Below are 20,727 nucleotides of genomic sequence, written 5' to 3' on the forward strand. Positions count from 1 at the left end.
CGTTTAACGCCCCTAGCTAGGCATAAAAGCGAGGATAGATCTAGGTATTCCCATCTTTGGTAGGCAACCCATAAGTGGCTCTCATGATAGTTTCATATGGAAATTTTATTTTATTTGTTGGAAAGTGTTCAATGCCCTTTTTAATGGAAATTGAAATCTAATATTCCCTTCCTTCATATCAATAATCGCACCAACCGTTCTAAGGAAAGGTCTACCAAGAATAATAGGGCAAGAAGGATTGCAATCTATATCAAGAACAATGATATATACGGGCACATAATTACTATTTGCAACAATAAGAACATCATTAATCCTTCCCATAGGTTTCTTAATAGTGGAATCCACAAGATGCAAGTTTAGAGAGCAAACATCAAAATTACGGAAATCTAGCAAATCACACAAAGTCTTGGGAATAGTAGAGACACTAGCACCAAAATCACACAAAGCATAAAACTCATGATCTTTAATTTTAATTTTAATAGTTGGTTCCCACTCATCATAGAGTTTTCTAGGGATAGAAACTTTCAACTCAAGTTTTTCTTCATAAGATTGCATCAAGGCATCAACGATATGTTCGGTGAAGGCTTTATTTTCACTATAAGCATGTGGAGAATTTAGCATGGATTGCAACAAGGAAATAAAATCAATTAAAGAGAAACTTTCATAATTAAATTTCTTGAAATCCAATATAGTGGGTTTAGCAACATCTAAATTTTTATTTCTTTCAATCCCACCTTCATCAATTTCATCATTAAGATCTAAATACTCCAAATTTTTAGAACGCCTTCTAGGTAAAGGAAGATCATATACAGTTTCATCAAGATTAATATTGCAAAACAAAGATTTAATAGGGGATACATCAATAACTTTTAGATCTTCATCTTGATTTTCATAGGAATTCGGTTTAGCGGCCATCTTATTGACTAAGGTGGCTTGCATATCCGAAATTTCAGCAGTCATCTTTTCTAGACGAGCAATTTGGGATCTTATACCCTCAAATTCTTTAGACATATCATCAAGCTCTTTATTCATATAACTCATGAAACTTTTTTGTTCCTTAAGCTCATTTCTAAAGAAATTATTATGCTCAAATTGCAAAACCATAAACTTCCTAACGTTGGTTTCGATCTCCTTTAACCTTTTAAGGCGAAGATCACCAAATCTCGGTTGAGCCGTCGCGACAAACAAGCAAACTAGCACACAAGCAAAAAAAAGCAAGCGGGAAAAAGAGGCAAATAGAGAGGGAGGATAGAGAGAGAGGGCGAATAAAACGGCAAGGGTGAAGTGGGGGAGAGGAAAACGAGAGGCAAATGGCAAATAATGTAATGCGAGAGATAGGGATTGTGATGGGTACTTGGTATGTTCACAGACTCCCCGGCAACAGCGCCAGAAATCCTTCTTGCAACGTCTTGAGCTTGCGTTGGTTTTCCCCGAAGAGGAAGGGATGATGGAGTAGAGTAGCGTAAGTATTTCCCTCAGTTTTTGAGAACCAAGGAATCAATCCAGTAGGAGGCCATGCTCAAGTCCCTCGTACCTGCACAAAACGATAGCTACTCGCAACCAACGCGATTAGGGGTTGTCAATCCCTTCACGGTCACTTACGAGAGTGAGATCTGATAGATATAATATTTTTCATATTTTTGGTATAAAGATGCAAAGTATAAATTAAAGGCAAAGTAAAAAGCAAAGCAAGATTAAAGTAATGGAGATTGATATGATGAGAATAGACCCGGGGGCCATAGGTTTCCCTAGTGGCTTCTCTCAAGAGCATAAGTATTCTACGGTGGGTGAACAAATTACTATTGAGCAATTGACAGAATTGAGCATAGTTATGAGAATATCTAGGCATGATCATGTATATAGGCATCACGTTCGTGACAAGTAGACCGAAACAATTCTCCATCTACTACTATTACTCCACTCATCAACCGCTATCCAGCATGCATCTAGAGTATTAAGTTAAAAACAGAGTAACGCCTTAAGCAAGATGACATGATGTAGAGAGATAAATTCATGCAATATGAAATAAACCCCATCTTGTTATCCTCGATGGCAACGATACAATACATGCCTTGCTGCCCCTTCTGTCACTGGGAAAGGACACCGCAAGATCAAACCCAAAGCTAAGCACTTCTCCCATGGCAAGAACTACCAATCTAGTTGGCCAAACCAAATGGATAATTCGAAGAGACTTGCAAAGATAACCAATCATACATAAAAGAATTAAGAGAAGATTCAAATATTATTCATAGATAGACTTGACCATAAACCCACAATTCATCGATCTCAACAAACACACCGCAAAAAGAAGATTACATCGAATAGATCTCCACAAGAGAGGGGGAGAACTTTGTATTGAGATTCAAAGAGAGAGAAGAAGCCATCTAGCTACTAACTATGGACCTGAAGGTCTGAGGTAAACTACTCATACTTCATCGGAGAGGCTATGATGATGTAGAAGCCCTCTGTGATGACGGCCCTCTTCCGGCGGAGCTCCGGAATAGGCCCCAAGATGGGATCTCATGGATACAGAAAGTTGCAGCGGTGGAATTAGGTTTTTGGCTCCTGTTCTGATCGTTTGGGGGTACGTAGGTATATATAGGAGGAAGGAGTACGTCGGTGGAGCACCGAGGGGTCCACGAGGCAGGGGGCGTGCCCCCCACCCTCGTGACCTCCTCTTTGACTCCTTGGAGTAGGGTCCAAGTCTCCTGGATCACGTTCGGTGAGAAAATCACGTTCCCGAAGATTTTATTCTGTTTGGACTCCATTTGATATTTTGTTTCTCTGAAACACTGAAGTAGGCACAAAAACAGCAATTCTGGGCTGGGCCTTTGGTTAATAGGTTAGTCTCAAAAATAATATAAAAGTGGAAAATAAAGCCCAATATAGTCCAAAACAGTAGATAATATAGCATGGAGCAATCAAAAATTATAGATACGTTGGAGACGTATCAGGGTCCTGTTCATCCAGAGGCAACGCCGCCGCTCACTGTTCATCCAACCCCCCCCCCCCCCGCCCCCCCCGCGCAACGCTCACTGTTCATCCCAGAGGCAGCATCGACCGGCTTCAGTTAGCAGCAGTAGCGAAGGAATCGCTCGATTGGGTTCAGTTAATATCCATCGATCGATCGCTCGGGTTCAGTAACGTGTTGCCTGCAGTGCAATCGTTCGGGTTCAGTTAGAGCCCAACGCGTCGCTCGGGTTCAGTTAGAGCCAATGCCTCGCACACACGCGCGTACGTGTACGAGAGAAACGTGCATCGCTTGGCCCCCGACCTCCCACCGTAACCAGGAACTCCCCGAAATTTTCCTCCCCCTCGCTTCTACCATGGTTTTTTCTGTCATGGACGGCCCAAATAATGTCATGCAACTGCGTATCTGGCCCGCCCAGGACGAAAAGCCCATTTTCTGTCATGATTTTTTGTCATAAAAGTAGGAGCCCACCACATCTATGATGATACCGGGTTTTGTCACAATTATCGTCATAGAAGTGTCATATGTATGATAGAATTTTTTTTCATTCGGCCCAAAATGTCACGGATGTGTCTTTTTTTGTAGTGAAGTAACCCAAGCACCGGTCCACCCACATACCAAATTATCAAAGTACTGAACGCGAATCATATGAACGTGATGAAAACTAGCTTAACGATATTCCCATGTGTCCTCGGGAGCACTTTTCTCTATATAAGAGTTTGTCCAGGCTTGTCCTTTGCTAAAAAAAGGATTGGGCCACCTTGCTACACTTTATTTACTTTTCTTACTTATTGCTCGTTACCAATTATCTTATCACAAAACTATCTGTTACCACTTATTTCAGTACTTGCAGAGAATACCTTGCTGGAAACCGCTTATCATTTCCTTCTGCTCCTCGTTGGGTTTGACACTCTTACTTATCGAAAGGACTACGATAGATCCCCTATACTTATGGGTCATCAAGACTCTTTTCTGGCGCCGTTGCCGCGGAGTGAAGCGCCTTTGGTAGGTGGAATTTGGTAAGGAAAATTTATATAGTGTGCTAAAATTTACTGTCACTTGTTACTATGGAAAGTAATCCTCTGAGGGGCTTGTTCGGGGTATCTTCACCCCGACCAGTAGAAAATGAAAATGAAAAGGAAATTTTCTGCTTTGAAATTCCTTCGGGTATGATAGAAAAACTGCTAGCTAATACTTTTGCAGGAGATGGAACAATGCATCCTGATGAGCACCTAATAGATGTTGATGAAGTTTGTGGATTATTTAAGCTTGCAGGTGTACCCGGAGATGTTGTTAAGAAGAAGGTCTTCCCTTTATCTTTGAAGGAAGATGCATTGACGTGGTATAGGCTATGTGATGATACGGGGTCATGGAACTACAAACGACTGAAATTGGAATTTCATCAAAAGTTTTATCATATGCATCTTGTTCATCGTGATCGCAATTATATATATAATTTTTGGCCTTGCGAAGGAGAAAGCATCTCTCAAGCTTGGGGGGGGGGGCTTAAATCAATGTTATATTTATGCCCCAATCATGAGCTCTCAAGAGAGATGATTATTCAAAATTTATATGCTCGGCTTTCTGATAACAATCGCACCATGCTCCATACTTCTTGTGCTGGCTCTTTTATGATGAAGACTATTGAATTCAAATGGTATTTATTGGAAAGAATTAAACACAACTCTGAAGATTGGGACATCGACAAAGGTAAGGAGTCAGGTATGACACCTAAGTTTGATTGTGTCAAATCTTTTATGGATACCGATGTTTTTCGTAAATTTAGCACCAAATATGGACTGACTCTGAGATAGTAGCTTATTTCTGTGAATCTTTTGCTACCTATGTTGATTTCCCCAAGGAGAAGTGGTTTAAATATCATCCTCCCATAAAAGTAAAAGTAGCTGCACCTATTAAAGTTGAAGAAAAGACTTCACTTATAATGATCCTATTGTTCCTACTTATGTTGAGAAACCACCTTTCCCTGTTAGGATAAAGGATCATGCTAAAGCTATTGTGGTTCGTAAAAGCAATATTAAAACTTATACACCTCCTGAGCAAGTTAAAGTTGAACCTAATATTGGTATTGTTAAAGATCTCTTGTCTGATAATATTGATAGGCATGTTATTCATTTCCTTGATGAGACTGGTAGAATTGCTAAACCTTGTGCTAAAGAGAAAAAAACAGACCTATGGTAGGCATGCCTGTTATTTCTGTTAAAATAGGAGATCATTGTTATCATGGCTTATGTGATATGGGTGCTAGTGCTAGTGCAATACCTTACAACTTATACAAAGAAATTATGCATGATATTGCACCTGCTGAGATAGAAGATATTGATGTCACAATTAAACTTGCCAATAGAGATACTATTTCACCAATGGGAATTGTTAGAGATGTTGAAGTCTTGTGTGGGAAAACTAAATATCCTGCTGATTTTCTTGTTCTTGGTTCCCCACAAGATAGCTTTTGTCCCATTATATTTGGTAGACCCTTCTTAAACATTGTTAATGCTAAGATAGATTGCAAAAAGGATGTTGTTACTATCGGTTTAGATGATATGTCTCATGAATTTAATTTCTCTAAATTTAGTAGACAACATTGTGAAGAAGAATTACCTACTAAGGATGAAATTATTGGTCTTGCTTCTATTGCCATACCTCCTAGTGATCCTTTAGAACAATATTTGCTAGACCATGCAAATGATATGTTTATGAATGAAAGAAGGGAAATAGATGAAGTATTCTTTAAACAGGAACCTATTCTGAAACACAATTCGCATGTTGAAATCCTAGGGGATCCTCCTCCACCCAAGGGTGATCCCGTGTTTGAGCTTAAACAGTTGCCTGATACTCTTAAATATGCTTATCTTGATGAGAAAAAGATATATCCTATTATTATTAGTGCTAACCTTTTATAGCATGAGGAAGACAGATTATTGAAAACTCTGAAGAAGCACTGTGCTGCTATTGGCTATACTCTTGATGATCTTAAGGGCATTAGTCCCAGTCTATGTCAACATAAAATAAATTTGGAAGAAGATGATAAACCAGTTCGTGATCATCAATGACGGCTGAATCCTAAAATGAAAGAAGTGGTAATAAAGGAAATACTAAAGCTCCTTGAGGCAGGTATAATCTATCCCGTTGCTGATAGTCAGTGGGTAAGTTGATCATCAATGACGTCTGAATCCTAAAATGAAAGAAGTGGTAATAAAGGAAATACTAAAGCTCCTTGAGGCAGGTATAATCTATCCCGTTGCTGATAGTCAGTGGGTAAGTCCTGTCCATTGTGTCCCTAAGAAGGGAGGTATTGCTGTCGTTCCTAATGATAAATATGAATTGATTCCTCAAAGAATTATTACAGGTTAAAGGATGGTAATTGATTTCCGCAAATTAAATAAGGCCACTAAAAAGGATCATTGCCCCTTACATTTTATCGATCAAATGCTAGATGATTATCCAAACATACACATTTTTGCTTTCTAGATGGTTATTCTGGTTTCTCTCAAATACCCGTGTCAGCCAAGGATCAATCAAAGACTACTTTTACTTGCCCTTTTGGTACTTTTGCTTATAGACGTATGCCTTTTGGTTTATGTAATGCACGTGCTACCTTTCAAAGATGCATGATGGCTATATTCTCTGACTTTTGTGAAAAGATTTGTGAGGTTTTCATGGACGACTTTTCCGTCTATGGATCTTCTTTTGATGATTGCTTGAGCAACCTTGATGGAGTTTTGCAGAGATGTGAAGAAACTAATCTTGTCTTGAATTGGAAAAAGTGCCACTTTATGGTTAATGAAGGTATTATCTTGGGGCATAAAGTTTCTGAAAGAGGTATTGAAGTTGATAAAGCCAAGGTTGATGCTATTGAAAAGATGCCATGCCCCAAGGACATCAAAGGTATAAGAAGTTTCCTTGGTCACGCCGGATTTTATAGGAGGTTTATCAAGGACTTCTCAAAAATTTCTCGGCCTCTGACTAATTTATTACAAAAAGATATACCATTTGTGTTTGATGATGATTGTGTAGAAGCATTTGAAATACTTAAAAAGCATTGATCTCTGCACCTAGTGTTCAGCCACCTGATTGGAATTTACCCTTTGAAATTATGTGTGATGCTAGTGATTATGCTATAGGTGCTGTTCTAGGGCAAAGAGTTGATAAGAAATTAAACGTTATTCAATATGCTAGTAAAACCCTAGACAATTCTCAAAGAAATTATGCTACTACTGAAAAAGAATTCTTAGCAGTTGTATTTGCTTGTGATAAGTTCAGACCTTATATTGTTGATTCTAAAGTAACTATTCACACTGATCATGCTGCTATTAAATATCTCATGGAAAAGAAAGATGCTAAACCTAGACTTATTAGATGGGTTCTCTTGCTACAAGAATTTGATTTACATATTGTTGATAGAAAGGGAGCTGAGAACCCCGTTGCAGACAACTTGTCTAGGTTAGAAAATGTGCTTGATGACCCATTACCTATTGATGATAGCTTTCCTGATGAGCAATTAAATGTCATAAATGCTTCTCATACTGCTCCATGGTATGCTGATTATGCTAATTACATTGTTGCTAAATTTATACCACCTAGTTTCACATACCAGCAAAAGAAAAAGTTCTTCTATGATTTGAGACATTACTTTTGTGATGACCCACATCTTTATAAAGAAGGAGTAGATGGTGTTATTAGATGTTGTGTACCTGAGCATGAATAGGAACAGATCTTATGCAAGTGTCACTTCGAAGCTTATGGAGGACACCATGCCGGAGATAGAACTGCACACAAGGTATTGCAATCCGGTTTTTATTGGCCTACTCTCTTCAAGGATGCCCGTAAGTTTGTCTTATCTTGTGATGAATGTCAAAGAATTGGTAATATTAGTAGACGTCAAGAAATGCCTATGAACTATTCACTCGTTATTGAACCATTTGATGTTTGGGGCTTTGACTATATGGGACCTTTTCCTGCTTCTAATGGTTATACACATATTTTAGTTGCTGTTGATTACGTTACTAAGTGGGTAGAAGCTATTCCAACTAGTAGTTCTGATCATAACACTTCTATTAAAATGCTTAAAGAAGTTATTTTTCCGAGGTTTTGAGTCCCTAGATATTTAATGACTGATGGTGGTTCACATGTTATTCATGGTGCTTTCCATAAAATGCTTGCTAAGTATGATGTTAATCATAGAATTGCATCTCCTTATCACCCTTAGTCTAGTGGTCAAGTAGAATTGAGTAATAGAGAACTCAAATTAATTTTGCAAAAGACTGTCAATAGGTCTAGAAAGAATTGGTCCAAGAAACTTGATGATGCATTATGGGCCTATAGAACTGCATATAAAATCATATGGGTATGTCTCCGTATAAAATGGTTTATGGAAAAGCATGTCACTTACCTCTCGAACTAGAACACAAGGCATATTGGGCTATTAAAGAGCTCAATTATGATTTTAAACTTGCCGGTGAGAAGAGGTTATTTGATATTAGCTCACTTGATGAATGGAGAACCCAAGCCTACGAAAATGCCAAACTATTTAAAGAAAAAGTTAAAAGATGGCATGAAAAAAGAATACAAAAGCGTGAGTTTAATGTAGGGGATTATCTATTGCTATACAACTCTCGTTTAAGATTTTTTGCAGGAAAACTTCTATCCAAATGGGAAGGCCCTTACGTTATCGAGGAGGTCTATCGTTCCGGTGCCATAAAAATCAACAACTTCGAAGGCACATATCCGAAGGTGGTGAATGGTCAAAGAATTAAACATTATATCTCAGGTAATCCTATAAATATTGAAACCAATGTTATTGAAACCGTAACCCTGGAGGAATACAAAAGGGACACTTTCCGGAACGTTTCAGACTTCGAAAAGGAATAGGTATGTGGTACGGTAAGTAAACCGACTCCAAAACAGTTTTTAAGGAAATATTTCTCTCTTTTGGAATATTTAGAAAAATAGAAAAATAAGAAGCAGTCCGGGAAGGACACGAGGCCTCCACGAGGGTGGAGGGCGCGCCCTACCCTACTGGGCGCGCACCCCTACCTCATGGGCACCTCGTATGCTTTCCGCACTCCGTTTTCTTACACGACACATATTTTGGTCAGTAAAAATTGTTGGAAATATGCCCTAGAGGCAATAATAAATTAGTTATTATTATTATATTTCATTTTTCATGATAATCATTTATTATCCATTCTAGAATTGTATTGATAGGAAACTAAGATACATGTGTGGATACATAGACAACACCATGTCCCTAGTAAGCCTCTAGTTGACTAGCTCGTTGATCAATAGATGGTTACGGTTTCCTGACCATGGACATTGGATGTCGTTGATAACGGGATCACATCATTAGGAGAATGATGTGATCGACAAGATCCAATACTAAGCCTAGCACAAGATCGTGTAGTTCGTTTGCTAAAGCTTTTCTAATGTCAAGTATCATTTCCTTAGACCATGAGATTGTGCAACTCCCGGATACCGTAGGAGTGCTTTGGGTGTGCCAAACGTCACAACGTAACTGGGTGGCTATAAAGGTACACTACAGGTATGTCCGAAAGTGTCTGTTGGGTTGGCACGAATCGAGACTGGGATTTGTCACTCCGTGTAACGGAGAGGTATCTCTGGGCCCACTCTGTAGGACATCATCATAATGTGCACAATGTGATCAAGGAGTTGATCACGGGATGATGTGTTACAGAACGAGTAAAGAGACTTGCCGGTAACGAGATTGAATAGGGTATCGGGATACCGACGATCGAATCTCGGGCAAGTATCGTACCGCTAGACAAAGGGAATTGTATACAAGATTGATTGAATCCTCGACATCGTGGTTCATCCGATGAGATCATCGTGGAGCATGTGGGAGCCAACATGGGTATCCAGATCCCGCTGTTGGTTATTGACCGGAGAGTTGTCTCGTCCATGTCTGCATGACTCCCAAACCCGTAGGGTCTACACACTTAAGGTTCGATGACGCTAGGGTTATAGGGAAAGTATGTACGCGGTTACCGAATGTTGTTCGGAGTCCCGGATGTGATCCCGGACATCACGAGGAGTTCCAGGATGGTCCAGAGGTAAAGATTGATATATAGGAAGTATGGTTTTGGCCACCGGAAGTGTTCCGGGCATCACCAGTAGTGTACCGGGACCACCGGAGGGGTCCGGGGGTCCACCGGGAGGGGCCACGGGCCCCGGAGGCATACATGGGCCAAGTGTGAGAAGGGACCAGCCCCTAGGTGGGCTGGGGCACCTCCCCACCAAGTCCCATGCGCCTAGAGAGGAGAGGGGGCAAACCCTAAGGGTAGATGGGCCCTAAGGCCCATGCCTGGTGCGCCTGCGTCTCCCCCCCCACTTGGCCGCCACCCCAGATGGGGATTGGGGCTGCCGCCACGCCTAGGGTGGAAACCCTAGGTGGGGGCGCAGCCCTCCCTCTCCCCCTATATATAGTGGAGGCAAAGGGGCAGCCCAACACATGAAGTTCCTCCCCTGTTGGCGCAGCCCTACCCCTCTCCCTCCTCGTCTCTCGTAGTGCTTGGCGAAGCCCTGCTGGAGTCCCGCGCTCCTCCACCACCACCACGCCATCGTGCTGCTGCTGGATGGAGTCTTCCCCAACCTCTCCTTCTCCCCTTACTGGATCAAGGCATAGGAGACGTCACCGGGCTGCACGTGTGTTGAACGCGGAGGTGCCGTCCGTTCGGCACTAGGGTCATCGGTGATTTGGATCACGACGAGTACGACTCCATCAACCCCGTTCACTTGAACGCTTCCGCTTAGCGATCTACAAGGGTATGTAGATGCACTCTCCTTCCCCTCGTTGCTAGATTACTCCATAGATTGATCTTGGTGATGCATAGAAAATTTTAAATTCTGCTACGATCCCCAACAGTGGCATCATGAGCTAGGTCTATGCGTAGTTTCTATGCACGAGTAGAACACAAAGCAGTTGTGGGCGTCGATATTTTCAATTTACTTGCCGTTACTAGTCTTATCTTGATTCGACGGCATCATGGGATGAAGCGGCCCGGACCGACCTTACACGTACTCTTACGTGAGACTGGTTCCACCGACTGACATGCACTAGTTGCATAAGGTGGCTAGCGGGTGTCTGTCTCTCCCACTTTAGTTGGATCGGATTCGATGAAAAGGGTCCTTATGAAGGGTAAATAGAAATTAGCATATCACGTTGTGGTTTTGGCGTAGGTAAGAAACGTTCTTGCTAGAAACCTATAGCAGCCACGTAAAAACTTGCAACAACAATTAGAGGACTTCTAACTTGTTTTTGCAGCATATGCCTTGTGATGTGATATGGCCAAAAGGATGTGATGAATGATATATGTGATGTATGAGATTGATCATGTTCTTGTAATAGGAATCACGACTTGCATGTCGATGAGTATGACAACCGGCAGGAGCCATAGGAGTTGTCTTAATTTATTTATGACCTGCGTGTGAACATAAACGTCATGTAATTACTTTACTTTATTGCTAAAGAGTTAGCCATAGTAGTAGAAGTAATAGATGACGAGACAACTTCAAGAAGACACGATGATGGAGATCATGATGATGGGGATCATCGTGTCATGCCGGTGACAACGATGATCATGGAGCCCCGAAGATGGAGATCAAAAGGAGCAAAATGATATTGGCAATATCATGTCACTATTTGATTGCATGTGATGTTTATCATGTTTTCCATCTTATTTTCTTAGAACGACGATAGCTTAAATAAGATGATCCCTCACTAAAATTTCAAGAAAGTGTTCCCCTAACTGTGCACTGTTGCGAAGGTTCGTTGTTTCGAAGCACCACGTGATGATCGGGTGTGATATATTCTAACGTTCGAATACAACGGGTGTAAGCCAGATTTACACACGCAATACACTTAGGTTGACTTGACGAGCCCAGCATGTACATACATGGCCTCGGAACACGGAAGACCGAAAGGTCGAACATGAGTCGTATAGAAGATACGATCAACATGAGATGTTCACCGTTGATGACTAGTCCGTCTCACGTGATGATCGAACACGGCCTAGTCGATTCGGATCATGTTTCACTTAGATGACTAGAGGGATGTCTATATGAGTGGGAGTTCATTAAATAATTTGATTAGATGAACCCAATTATCATGAACATAGTCTAAATTATCTTCGCAAATATGTTGTAGATAAATACTCACGTTGTAGCTCCCTGTTCCAATACATTCCTAGAGAAAGATTAAGTTGAAAGATATTGTAAGCAATGATGCGGACTAGGTCCATAGTCCGAGGAGTGTCCTCACTGCTACACAGAAAGCTTACGTCTTTGACGCACCACTCGATGTGCAAACCCCTACAACATCGTCTGTGGATGTTGTGAACACCTGACAGACACATTCTGATGACTACCTGATAGTTTAGTGCACCATACTTTACGGCTTAGAATCGGGATTCCAATGACGTTTTGAACGCCATAGAACATATGAGATGTTCCAAGATCTGAAATTGGGATTTCAGGCTCATGCCCGTGTTGAGAGGTGTGAGACCTCTGACAAGTTCTTTTGCCAACAAGATGGAGGAGAATAGCTCAGCTAGTGAGCATGTGCTCAGAATGTCTGGGTGCTACAATCACTTAAATCAAGTGGGAGTTAAACTTCCAGATAAGATAGTGATTGATAGAGTTCTCTAGCCACTATCACTAAGCTACTAGATCTTCGTGATGAACTATGACATGCAAGGGATGGAGTAGATCCCGGAGCTATTCGTGGTGCTTAAGACCGCAAAAGATAGAAATCAAGAAGGAGCATCAAGTGTTGATGGTTTGACAAAGACCACTGGTTTCAAGAAGGGCAAGGGCTAGAAGGGAAACTTCATGGATGGCAAACCAGTTGTCGCTCCAGTGAAGGAACCCAAGGTTGAACCCAAACCCGAGACTGAGTGCTTCTATTGTAAGGGGAACGGTCACTGGTAGCCGAATTACCCCAAATGCATGGTAGATAAGAAGGCTGGCAACTTCAACAAAGTATATACGTGTTATTAATGTGTACCTCACTAGTACTCCTGGTAGCACTTGGGTATTGGATACCGGTTCAGTTGCAATTATTGGTGACTTGAAGCAAAAGCTATGGACTAAACGGAGACTGGCTAAGGGCGAGGTGACGATGTGTGTTGGAAGTGTTTCCAAAGTTGATGAGATCACCATCGCATGCTCCATCTGCCTTCGCGATTAGTATTGAACCTAGATAAATGTTATCAGGTGTCTACGTTGAGCATGAATATGATTAGATCATGTTCATTGCAACACGGTTATTCATTTAAGTTAGAGAATACTGGTTATTCTGTTTACATGAATAATACCTTTCATGGTCATGCACCCTATGTGAATGGTTCATTGAATCTCGGTCGTGGTAATACACATGTTCACGCCAAAAGATGTAGAGTTAATAATGATAGTACCACTTTCTTGTGGCACTGCCGCTTAGGTCATATTGGTGTAAGATGCATGAAGAAATTCCATATCGATGGATGTTTTGAAGTCACTTGATTTTGAATCACTTGACACATGCGAGCCATGCCTCATGGGCAGGATGACTAAGACCCCGTTTTCAGGTACAATGAAACGGGCAAGTGACTTGTTGGAAATCATACATGCTGATGCGTGTGATCCAATGAGAATTGAAGCGTGTGGTGGATATCGCTATTTTCTCATCTTCACTGACGATTTGAGTAGATATAGGTATATCTACTTAATGAAGCACAAGTCTGAAACGTTTGAAAAGTTCAAGCGATTTCAGAGTGAAATTAAGAATCATCATAACAATAAGATCATGTTCCTACGATCTGATCAAAAAGGGATTTTCTAAGTTATGAATTTGGCAATCACTTAAGACATTGTGGAATTGTTTCACAATTGAAGCCACCTGGAACACCACAAGGTAATGGTGTGTCCGGACGTCGTAATGGAACACTATGAGATATGGTGCGATCTATGATGTCTCTTACCAATCTACCATTTTCATTTTGAGGTTATGCGTTAGAGACAGCTGCATTCACTTTAGATAGGACACCATCTAAGTCCGTTGAGACGACGTCGTATGAACATTGGTTTGGCAAGAAACCGAAGTTGTCGTTTCTTAATGTTTGGGGCTGCGATGCTTAATGCTTCAGCCGGAGAAGCTCGAACCCAAAGCAGACAAACACATCTTCATAGGATACCCAAAGGTGATAGTAGGGTATACCTTCTATCTCAGATCCGAAGGCAAATTGTTTGTTACTAAGAACGGGTCCTTTCTCGAGAAGGAGTTTCTCTCGAAAGAATTGAGTGGGAGGAAGATAGAACTTGATGAGGTTGTCGAACCTTTACTTCAACCAGAGAGTGATGCAACACAGAAAGATGTTTTCTGTGGCGCCTACGTCTGTTGAATCGGAAGTTAATGATGTTGATCATGAAGCTTCGGATCAAGTTGCTATCGAACCTCGTAGGTCGACAAGGATATGTACTAATCCTAAGTGGTACGGTAATCCTGTCTTAGATATCATGTTGTTAGACAACAATGAACCTACGAGCTATGGAGAAGCGATGGTGGGCCCGTATTCCGATAAATGGTTAGAAGCCATGAAATCCGAGATAGGATCCATATATCAGAACAAAGTATGGACTTTGGTGGACTTGCCCGTTGATCGGCAAGCCATTGAGATAAATGGGTCTTTAAGAAGAAGACGGACGTGGGCGGTAATGTTACCGTCTATGAAGCTCGACTTGTGGGAAAGAGTCTTTTCACAAGTTCAAGGAGTTGACTACGATGAGATTTTGTCACCCCTAGCCATGCTTATGTCCGTCGGAATCATGTTAGCATTAGTTGTATTTTTCGATTATGAAATCTTACAGATGGATGTCAAACCAAGTTTTCTTACCAGTTTTCGTAAGAAAAGTTGTATGTGATACAATAAAAGGTTTTGACGATCCTAAGGATGCTAAAAGGTATGCTCGCTCCAGCAATCCTTCTATGGACTAGAGCAAGCATCTCGGAATCGGAATATATGTTTTGATGGAGTGATCAAAGCTTTTAGGTTTATACAATGTTTGCTAGAAACTTGTATTTACAAGAAAGTGAGTGGGGGCACTACAACATTTCTGATAAGTATATGTGGATGACATATTGTTGATCTGAAATAATGTAGAATTTCTGGAAAGCATAAACCGTTGTTTGAAGAGTGTTTTTTTCAAAGGAAGACCTAGATAAAGCTTCTTACAAATTGGGCATCAAGATCTATAGAGATAGATCAAGACGCCAGATGATACTTTCAAAGAACGCATACCTTGACATGTTTTTGAAGGAGTTCAAAATAGATCAGTCAAAGAAGGGGTTCTTACCTGAGTTGTAAGGTGTGAAGTTGAGTAAGACTCAAAGCTTGACCACGGCAGAAGAAAGAGGAAGGACGAAGGTCGTCCCCTATGCTCTTGTCATAGGCTCTATACGGTATGCCATGCTGAGTATCGCACCTCATGTGTGCCTTGCCACATGTCTGGCAAGAGGGTACAAAGGTGATCTAGGACTGGATCACCAGATAGCGGTCAAAATTATCCTTAGAAGAATAAGGAAATGTTTCTCGGTTATGGAGGTGATAAAGAGTTCAACGTAAAGAGTTACGTCGATGCAAGCTTAACACCTATCCGGATAGCTCTGAGTAGAGATACCGGATACGTATAATGGAGCAACAATTTGGAATAGCTCCAAATGGAACGTGGTACCATCATCTACGATATGACATAAAGTTTTGCGAAGTACATAGGGATTTGAATATGGCAAGACCCGTTGACTACAACCTCTCTCACAAGCATGACATGATCAAACCCAGAACTCTTTGAGTGTTTATCACATAGTGATGTGAACTAGATCATTGAGTCTAGTAGACTCTTGGATGTTGGTCACATGACGATGTGACCTATGAGTGTTAATCACATGGCGATGTGAACTAGATTATTGACTCTAGTGCAAGTGGGAGAGTGTTGGAAATATGACCTAGAGGCAATAATAAATTAGTTATTATTATTATATTTCATTATTCATGATAATCGTTTATTATCCATGCTAGAATTGTATTGATAGGAAACTCAGATACATGTGTGGATACATAGACAACACCATGTCCCTAGTAAGCCTCTAGTTGACTAGCTCGTTGATCAATAGATGGTTACGGTTTCCTGACCATGGACATTGGATGTCGTTGATAACGGGATCACATCATTAGGAGAATGATGTGATGGACAAGACCCAATCCTAAGCCTAGCACAAGATCGTGTAGTTCGTTTGCTAAAGCTTTCCTAATGTCAAGTATCATTTCCTTAGACCATGAGATTGTGCAACTCCCGGATACCATAGCAGTGCTTTTGGTGTGCCAAGCGTCACAACGTAACTGGGTGGCTATAAAGGTACACTACAGGTATCTCCGAAAGTGTCTGTTGGGTTGGCACGAATCGAGACTGGGATTTGTCACTCCGTGTAACGGAGAGGTATCTCTGGGCCCACTCGGTAGGACATCATCATAATGTGCACAATGTGATCAAGGATTTGATCACGGGATGATGTGTTACGGAATGACTAAAGAGACTTGCCGGTAACGAGATTGAACAAGGTATCGGGATACCGACGACCGAATCTCGAGCAAGTATCGTACCGCGAGACAAAGGGAATTGTATACGGGATTGATTGAATCCTCGACATCGTGGTTCATCCGATGACTTCATCATGGAGCATGTGGGAGCCAACATGTGTATCCAGATCCCGCTGTTGGTTATTGTCCGGAGAGTTGTCTCGGCCATGTCTGCATGACTCCCGAACCCGTAGGGTCTACACACTTAAGGTTCGATGACGCTTGGGTTATAGGGAAAGTATGTACGCGGTTACCGAATGTTGTTCGGAGTCCCGGATGAGATCCTGGACGTCACGAGGAGTTCCGGAATGGTCTGCAAGTAAAGATTGATATATAGGAAGTATGGTTTTGGCCACCGGAAGTGTTCTGGGCATCACCGGTAGTGTACCGGGACCACCGGAGGGGTCCGGGGGTCCACCAGGAGGGGCCACGGGCCCCGGAGGCATACATGGGCCAAGTGCGAGAAGGGACCAGCCCCTAGGTGGGCTGGGGCGCCTCCCCACCAAGGCCCATGCGCCTAGAGAGGAGAGGGGGCAAACCCTAAGGGCAGATGGGCCCTAAGGCCCATGCCTGGTGCGCCTCCCTCTCCCCCCCACTTGGCCGCCACCCCAGATGGGGATTGGGGCTGCCGCCACCCCTCGGGTGGAAACCCTAGGTGGGGGCGCAGCCCTCCCTCTCCCCCTATATATAGTGGAGGCAAAGGGGCAGCCCAACACATGAAGTTCCTCCCCTATTGGCGCAGCCCTACCCCTCTCCCTCCTCGTCTCTCGTAGTGCTTGGCGAAGCCCTGCTGGAGTCCCACGCTCCTCCACCACCACCACGTCGTCGTGCTGCTGCTGGATGGAGTCTTCCCCAACCTCTCCTTCTCCCCTTGCTGGATCAAGGCGTAGGAGACGTCACCGGGCTGCACGTGTGTTGAACGCGGAGGTGTCGTCCGTTCGGCACTAGGATCATCGGTGATTTGGATCACGACGAGTATGACTCCATCAACCCCGTTCACTTGAACGCTTCCGCTTAGCGATCTACAAGGGTATGTAGATGCACTCTCCTTCCCCTCGTTGCTAGATTACTCCATAGATTGATCTTGGTCATGCGTAGAAAATTTTAAATTCTACTACGATCCCCAACAAAAAATCATTATATAATCTCCCGGAGGTTTTGACTCCCGTATCACACAATTATCCTCTGTTTGTGTTTCAGCTGTTTTTCTGACAGATCCAGGACGTCATGTCGTCTTCAAGTGCCCCCAAGGACCAGTTCTTCGAGAAGGTCATCAACCCCTACCTCGCGGAAGTGCTGCAACACCCTCAAACCATTGAGATGCGTGAGGGGTTGTTGCACATCCGCGATGTTGAGGGACCAAGGAAGACCGGAAGCACGGAGGCAAGGCTCGAGGCATTGGAGCAAGAAGTTTTCAAGTGTCAGGAGATGGTGGAGCATGGACTCGATTCCAATCACATTATGATCACGGAGTTATCCAACAACCACAAGCTGGACGTCAAGGACATTGGGGAGGCCATCTTCAAGCTTCATGAGAAAAATGAGCACCTCCAAGCCCAGTTCTATGACCTACAAAATCAAAACTGTGAGTATGAATATAGATTCAAGAGGATAAGTTTGGCTGCAGATTTGAGGTTTCAAGAGACTCGATCATCCTTCTATGATGGTGAGCCTATGCCTTGGAAGAAGGACGACAAGCCTACGCCATCAACAAAACCATCACCTTCTCCACCAACAAACAAGAATTGAGTATCTGGTATGGGCACTCCCCTTGGCAACTGCCAAGCTTGGGGGAGTGCCCCGGTATCGTATCACCATCACTTTTATCCTTACTGTTTTTCTTAGCTCGATTGTCAGGACCCCGATTCCAAGTCACATCGATCTAGCCGGTAACACCTCATATCACATTGCGGCCTCACGCACGGTATCCCCACGGGTGTCGCCTTACCATGGCCCGGGACCGTTTGCGCCTTTTGGCTCACGTATATGATAGTGTTGCTAGCATCCATATGACAGAGAACCCGGGTCGACATGGCTAGTCGTGAACCCAAAGCGGCACAGACCTATGGAGACAGGCATACATGAATCACATCGAGCATGTCGGTCATCAGCGAGTGAATCCGGGCTGTAGCACTGGGCTAATAGGACTCCGGGGAACCCGGGCTGTAGCAGGCTAGGCAGGACTCCGGATGTCACCGCGTGACTTTTCCCCGAAGGGACAGACATAGGAACGAAGTGAAACACATGCCGGCCAGTCAAGTGTCCTGAGCAGTAGTGCTGGGCTACCAGGACTCCGGTGAACCGGGCTGTAGCGGACTACTATGGCTCAAGGAGCACTAGACTACATTTCCCCATAAGAGAGGCTGCCAAGGATAAACAACTAGATTGCCGGATCCCACACATACCAAGCATTTCAATCATACACACAATATGCTCGATATGTGCAAATACAACATGGCATCACAACAAAACTCTACAACTCAAGTACTTTATTTAAAGGCTCCAAAGAGCCATACATAACATGTTCATACAGGTAGGGGTCACATGACCCGACACTCAAGGCATACAAGCATACAAGCACATGCAGAAGCAAATAGTCTAAGTACAGACACTGGAAAGAAAGAAGGCTTCTTGAAGCCTGTCTATCTACATAAGGCCCTCCATGGCCAGAATCACCACCTAGGTGGCAAGTCACTCATCGACGTCGAGATCTACATAAAACCCATCGGAGGGGGCGGTGTTGTCGTCTGAAAACAGTAATTAAAGCAAACATGAGTACAAAGGTACTCAGCAAGTCTTACAACAGAACCTACTATACATGCTCATTCTCAAGAAGGTGGTGGAGTTATTGCAGCAAGCCAGCTTTGACTCTTGGCTAAGCTATCCTACGAGACACCACTAGTAAAAATAGTTTTCGCACACGAGTCCACTAATCACCAACACAATACTCCACCGGGGATCCTCCCTCGTCACCCTACGAGAGGGCCATCCTCCGTACTCACACTTATCTTGAGTCTTTTAGTAGTAGCCATTAACTTGTCTATGAACTGTATAGGCAACCAAGTAGTCCTTTACCGGGGACGGGCTATTCGAATAGATGATGTTAACCCTGCAGGGGTGTACTTCTTCATACATGCTCTCACCACTTACCGTCGTTTACACGACATGTACTCGGCAACCATCAAGCGGAAGCCCAATGAGGGTGTCGGCCACGGCCTACCTAAACAATCAAGTCTGTAGTCCAGGTTTATCACCTATCCAGGTTCCATACGCAGGGAGTCCGCCCGAGGTTTCCACATACGGCCCCGAACGATGTGAACAGGGTCCCGAGACGCCAAACGTGCGCCCGACATACCCGGCCATGGTGTATCTACCGCAACATAGCCCACCCCTATGGTCAGCGCTACGCACGGCCGCCAACACATAACCTACAAACACCAGAAACTAATTGCAACTCCTGGACAGAGTACTAGGGTGATTAAGAAGCCGAGAGGGTCCATTGGTTTCAGGCCCAATGTATGGTAGTAGCTGATTATTAAATCACACATACAGATCTCAGTTCTTAGGGACGGCCTCAATGAAACAACCCACCATGTACTCCTACATGGCCTCTCATCGATACCTTTACCAAAACATGTTCAACACATTCCTCACATTACCGACATAATCATTTCACTCTAGCCCATCACCCAGATGAACCAGACCTGACACAACTCTAAGCATAGCAGGCATAGCAAGGTAGGAAACACATACATGGCTCAATCAACTCCTACACATGCTAGTGGGTTTCATCTAGTTACTGTGGCAATGACAGGTCATGCAGAGGATAAGGGTTCAACTACCGCAGCACACAGCAGTTTGAAACATTGTTGTCTTAATGCAGTAAATGAGAGCAGAGGCGAGAACATGGGATTGTATCGATATGATCAATGGGGCTGCTTGCCTGATGGAGTAGTAGTAGGGTACTGCCCTTCAGTTGGATACTCGGAGATATCCTCGGAGGCAGAACCTACCACGAGAGACACCACAGAAGATAATCAACACATGGCAATATGCAAAAATATGATGCATGCTATGACATGGCAAAATGATGCGTCCTTCCTAATGCAA

The sequence above is a fragment of the Triticum urartu genome, chromosome 1A, assembly GCF_056163025.1.
Source record: "Triticum urartu cultivar PI428250 chromosome 1A, HENAU_Tu73, whole genome shotgun sequence".
In the NCBI taxonomy this organism is placed as follows: Eukaryota; Viridiplantae; Streptophyta; class Magnoliopsida; order Poales; family Poaceae; genus Triticum; species Triticum urartu.